This window comes from Xenopus laevis, chromosome 5L (genome assembly GCF_017654675.1).
Source record: "Xenopus laevis strain J_2021 chromosome 5L, Xenopus_laevis_v10.1, whole genome shotgun sequence".
NCBI lineage: Eukaryota > Metazoa > Chordata > Amphibia > Anura > Pipidae > Xenopus > Xenopus laevis.
In genome coordinates this window covers 103,326,447-103,332,898 of record NC_054379.1, presented here as the reverse complement: position 1 = coordinate 103,332,898, position 6,452 = coordinate 103,326,447, and the positions used below count along the sequence as shown (strand labels likewise).

At 36.6% G+C, this 6,452-nt stretch overlaps 1 protein-coding gene across 4 annotated transcripts in view; it reads left to right on the top strand.

Moving 5' to 3' along the window:
* The first annotated feature begins 357 nt into the window (after positions 1-357).
* Positions 358-6,452, top strand: part of myom2.L (myomesin 2 L homeolog) — a 135,707-nt gene continuing 129,612 nt past the window's right edge. For all 4 annotated transcript variants that reach the window (XM_041563196.1, XM_018263530.2, XM_018263529.2 and 1 more), the window contains exon 1: positions 358-460. The gene's annotated coding sequence lies outside the window, so the exon portion shown is untranslated. The remainder of the gene's footprint in view (positions 461-6,452) is intronic.

Below are 6,452 nucleotides of genomic sequence, written 5' to 3'. Positions count from 1 at the left end.
ATTCACGGAATAAGGTTCCAGTGGGGCCACATCATTATTCTAACATGATTAGGCGTCAAAAGTACTGGGAATTCCTTCTTTCATTTTGGAATATAAATATAATCTGGGAAAATGTGCTTGAGCTGCATGATATATTCTTGCCAGTGAAGCAGCAAATATAATATAGAGTAATCTGTTGAAATAATGTCATTTATATAATGTTTACAAAAACACTAAAGATGCATATTATTTTTGAGATTGGAGACACGTTAAAAGAGTTTTCTGAGTGACCTACATTTTTTAGGACAACCACTCCATGGCTTCTATATATAGCATCATGTCTTCCCATAAATGGGATGGAAGGGCAGAAGCATTCCTGTACCGATAGATATTATTTTTGTTTTCATCAGCCTGAGCCTGCTTACTTGCTTAACACAAACCCTGCTTGCCTCTGCCTGGAAGCTATTAGTTCTGCTCACTGGTAAGTTTATTCATATAAATGTGACAGGATTCTAAATCTCTAATGCCCTTTGCTTTTATATGTGCAGAAAAGGCGGAGCACAAGTCATTAATTCAACTGAAGTGTTTCTTACTGTTTTACTTGTAACAACTTTTCTTATTATTATAACATAATACATTTTGAAAAATATCTGTATATTAGGGTTTCAGGTTATGAACTGCGTGGCAATGTGTTTTAATAGAAAGTTACTTTTTTAAAAAATAAAATGAACATGTTCAGGAAATAAAGGGCAAAACTACAAGGATGTTTTCTGGGCATCATCAGCCTGTAAAATTTTGCATGCTTGAAAACCATGTGATGCATGTATTATGTCACATGCGACCTAGCAGATCATGCATGTACATATGTGAAAATGAGATTCTTAACTAAGTGGAATTAGTCATTCTGTTTTTGTACTATTGGATACAACTTCAGAATTTGTTATGTAATTTGCCTTTGTGATCAACCAGTGAACACTATAGGGTCAGATTAGGGATTTCCCCCTGATCTATCATGCATGACTTGTCACTTCATGGAATTTGCCTCTGCAAGTGTTACATTTACCTGATATGAGCAAGAGACCCCAAAAATCTTAACGCATTTGTTGACATTTTACCATGTACTGATTGGATAACCCCTGTTCCTAGTGTACCTAATACCACTTTGAAAATATACATTTTTATGTTACATTAGCACAGAGGTGAATTTCTTTATTTAAAGAACAGGTTCAATTAAGTCCTTCCAATATGGAATACCATATAAAAAATGCTCTTTATGAATATAGTTAATTTCATAATTATCTATAAGTAGATAAACGGTGGCGGTGAGACTTAGGGGACATATGTACCAAAGAGTGAAGAGATCGCCACAGTCCGCTAATGAGAAATTCGTCCACTCTCCAATCATTTCTATAGCATGTTTAAAGGCATATTGATCAAAGGGTGAACTTTCACCCATTGATACTCTTTTAAAAAATCCCATAAATTAATTGAATGAAATGAATTGAGTAACCGAATTTCACACTAGTAGACTGTGGTAATCTCTAATTTCACTCTTTGATAAATACTGTACGCCCCATAAAGTGATGTTGCACAAAACTCATCTCTTTCTCACTCCTGAATCCTGTTTTATGCTTCCCTTCCTGACATTAATTCTGAACCCACTGAATATAAACCTAATTAAAAACAGCAATTTTTAACCTTAATCCAAGTTAGAAAAAAACTCACTGTAGCAAATAGCACAAGATGTAAAATAATAATAAAACTCATACATTTTTTATTTATTTATTTTTTAATATACTGAAAAAAACAGAAACAGAACACATCTGTAAGCCAGAAATAACTAACTGTCAGCCTATCAGCTGTCATAGATCCATAGTTCCTCTCTTTTCAGGTACTGAATAGCAGAGGATTGTGGATGGTATAGTTTAGCAATGGATGGACATGCCAGGCGTATGTTGTTCTGCAGATTAAATGGAAAGATCTCTCTCATTCCAATAACCGAGAGACTTTCTCTTAGGGTGCCCTCACTGCTTGACCAACAGATGTCTCTTTTTCTGAGTGTAAATCAATCATGTGTAATTAGAAGTGGTATTCTGTATGGTGTGACTGAAACTTGGAATGCAAAGAGCCAGGGCTGTAAGCCGTATTTATATATAGGTCCCAGAGGCCCTGTGCCTAGGGCAGCACAGTTTTGGGGGCGGCCCTCAGGGTGCCTATTTTTTAGTTTTTTTATTATTAAATAAAACCCTCCCCACCCTTCGCCATGGATTTCCATAGGAAATCCAGTGACAGAGCTGAGAGGGTGAGGGGTAGAGGGGCCGTGGAAGAATGCAGAAGTTACATCACGCGCATGGCCGCTGACGTCACTTCCTCTGAATATGTTGTGTGACGTCAGCATGCAAGACGTAGGGGCATGTTTAGTTCTGATGCCTAGGGCGGCATCGGAGCTAAATTCAGCCCTGCAAAGAGCAATTAAGAAATGGCCACTTGAAATGTTTGTGTAGTAGGCTTGCAAGGTGCTTGGAAGTGCTCCACGAACAATGCAGATTTGTTACCATATATAAACGTGATAAAGTGGTGAGGTGCCAGTATTACTGGTATATGTGGCACTTAGGTACTTATCTAGTGCAATACTTTATGCAGACATCCCAGAGAAAATGATTCCTTTTCAGATTCAGGTGGTGCTATACAGGTTATTTACTAATGCAAATGAAAGTTCAAATTCTATTCATAAAGGCACTTGGCTCTTGGACATGTAGAATTAACACATGCCTTAAAGAGGTGTTACTTCCAGGGGCCCATTTACTTACACTAACAACTGATGTGCAGCTAATGTGTCGCACGCTGATGGTGTTTCTATTGCAGGCAGCATCTCTGCTCTCTAAATAATATGATTTGCACCCAAACGGATGCAAACAAAATTCAAACACAACTATTTGTATTGACACTTGCAATTATGCTGGGATTCTTCTAAATAACACTGCACTGCAGATAAAAAATATAATAGATTGCATATAAATTTCACCCCTAGAACTTAAATGAGCCATTATGTATATAGAGATTGAAGATCAATGACTGTGACTGTAACCACCTAACATTGCTAATAGGAACACAGCTATTGGGCCTCAGTGCAAGAGATGTTTATATCAAGCACTTGCTACCATTTTCTACCAATTTTGGAAGTACCATGGGCTCATTTATAAACACTGGGCAGTAACCCATAGCAACCAGTGATTGGCTTTTTTCAGCCAGCTGCAGTTTGAAGCAACATTATGAGTGGTTGCCATGGGTTACTACCCAGATGTACATTTGCACAGTGTTTATAAATGTGGCCCATTGTGTTTTTAGGGGACCCAATGAGCACAAATATTGCTTAATAATCACCGTGAAACTGTGATCTGCTTTACTGACACCTGCTATTTCTACCTACTTTTTAATGGGGGAAATTAATGGGGAAATGTACTAAAAGTCATAAATGAAAAAACAATTCCACAAATTAATCTTCAAAACACTGCTACAGGTAAGAGGTCCATTATCCAGAAAGCTCCAAATTACAGGTAGGAAATTTCAAGCAAATCATTCTAATTTTTAAGAATGAAATCCTTTTTCTTGGTAATAATAGTAACAATACCTTTTATTTGATCGTATCTAAGCTTCACAATCCAGTATTGGAGGCGAAACATTCATACTGGGTTTATTTAATGTTTAAATGATTTTTAGCTGACTGAAGGCATTGAAATCCAAGATTCATAAAGGTTCCTTATCCTGAAACCCCCAAGTATTCTAGATAACAGATCCTATTACTCTATTACATTGCAAATTTTAATTGCAGCCCGTAGTTAGAGACCAACTAGATGGTGGAAAAAGAACATACACTTTTTTTTAGTAGGGCAATTGGTTGTAAAATTATTAATGTATTGATACTATTCATTAAAGACACTTGTTCCCAAACATGTACAGTACTTCTACATAGTTGAAACGAGTAATGAACAAGATGCAATTTTTACATTTTTCTCGCCCTTAGGCTTACCCCTCGACCATTAATACTTTCAGTAAAAGTAAAAGTGACAAATTACTGTATACTGTATAATTGCTTGACATTGTGCATCAATGCTAAGGATGGACAATCTACCCATGTCATGGAAGCTGAAGGTAGTTACAGAAGGAGCTTATTTTACAGTGAGACTTATGTCACATGGTAATGTTAGTTTGCTTTAAGGGAAAGAGCCAATTACGGCTTCAAACATGTTATAAAGAGACATTTGAAAATAGAAGAAAAACAGATAATTACAGTTATTTCTGGACGTTTTTTTAATTCTCCCTTTCAAGCAAACGAAAGAATTTGCATGTGTTATTTAATAACTATTTTTGAGGTCCCGAGGAAGCCAAGTCATACAGGGTACGTGTGACTGTAACACGATCACTCTGCAAGTTACCAGATGACCAAGGCAAGTGACATTACTGACATATGGCATATACAGTGAGATATTCATGGCCAGAGTTGTGCGCTGAGTGACTTGGGCAAACACAATGGAACATAACCACTTTCTATTTTCAGCCTTTTACAAATCAGCTGTTTGCTACAAACAATGTAACCGTGTGATGCATGAATGCAATTTCTACTTAGCGCAAAACATGGGAATTCAGCATAATAATCATCTCCTTCTGCTTATAAAGAAATAGTGCTCTAAAGTTTATTGTGGATATTATTCAGAAACCCTGAATCCCTGCACAATCTCCTGTATTCATTGCAGTCTGACTTTGATGGAAAGCATTCATCCAGCACTTAAATGATTATTTATGTAGGAAATAAATGTTTAATATGTGAACAGAAAAGCTGGGAATTCCTTATGTTGACAGGCTGTATTTGAAGTCGTTTTTGAAGATTAGGTATCAGAAAGTAGGTTGCCTAAAATTACAAACAATAAACAGTGCAGTAAAAAAACAGCATTAAAAGTCATGTGTGATGGAAATTAAAGTTATTTTCCTTGATTGATGATATGCTAAGGGGTAGTACTTTGAAGCCTGCTCTTGACAGATGCCTCAAGGGGCAGAATTCTACCTCTCTCAATAATGAATAAACGTCAAACACTTGCAATATAATGTGAGATAGAGATTGCCTTATCCTCAAAGGAAATGTGTATGGATCAAAACTTTCACCTTTATTAGTGCAGTGGCCCATACCAACCCTAAGGTAGGGTTTTGTGGTCAGTTTCTAATTCCCACAGCAATCACTATTAGTTGTAGTAACCTTTAAAACATGGTTATGGGGTGCTCTGGACACTGTAAAGAGTTTTTATCTTAAATCTGCAGTTCCACAGACACAGCATTGTACTGAGTGCAGAAACACAGTGCGGAGATTGGCCTGAAAATCATGAAAGCAAAAGTCAGTGGAGCTACACACAGGAGCCGATCTGCTTCTGACCTCACACCCTGTGTGCCTTCAGCTCTAAGATACTTATCAAAACATAAATAATGGTCATTAGTGTTAGAATTGCTTCCTTAGACCCATTGGGATATTTTTAAGATTAGTTGATTCTAACATGTACATTCTATGCTCAGAATTTGTATGTTATTTGGGATGCACCAACCTGCATTGATATAACCAAATATTGAATTCTCTGCAAAATATTTAGCCAAATCCAGAATCGAATCAAAACCCTAATTCGCATATTTACATTTGAGAAAATGGCACGATTGTAAACAAAATATTGTTATGATCAACTGAATTCTTGGGATTCAACCAAATCCTGCAAAATGTGCTCAGATTTGGCCAAATCCCAAACGAAATCCTGGATTTTATGCGTCTCTACTCTGTTTGAAGGGTGATGTTTGGATGCTCTCAATTTCACCCATATGGGATTATGTAATAAGTTTGCTACATGTCTGGTCACCTATAGCAACCAGTTATCAGTTAGCATTTGCTGGTCATCTTTTTAAAATGAAGCTAGTTGCTATGGGTTTCTGCAACTGGGCAAATATTAAGGGAAACTAGAAGCTAATGAACAAGGGCTGGTGTTACGCTAAAGTTCTCTTTAAAGTAGTGTAATTGTATTGTAATATGTTAGCATAAAATGAAAGACAATTTCCAATATTTTGTAGAATACCCCAGAGCATTCGCTCCAGCCTTGTAACTATAAGTAACCTTGATAAATGTATGTATACCCAAAGCTGCTATTCATGCAAACTGGAGTGGTATGAGAAACCACCTTATAGGAAGAAAGTGAATGACTGTCTCCATAACATCTTTTGAGAGGCAAGGTCATATTTTGTCTATGCTTTGTAATAAAAGTGACAGGTCTTTAAAACCATATGGAGCAGATAATATAGCAAATGAAGAACAGAACAGATGTGATCAACGATGACATGTAGTCATTGACCCTGAGAGGTTAGAATGATAGGATGTGTTACAATCCTGAGTATATTTGTATGTTAGTTGTACTGTCCCGGTAGTTAAGTTTGTTTTGTTAAAG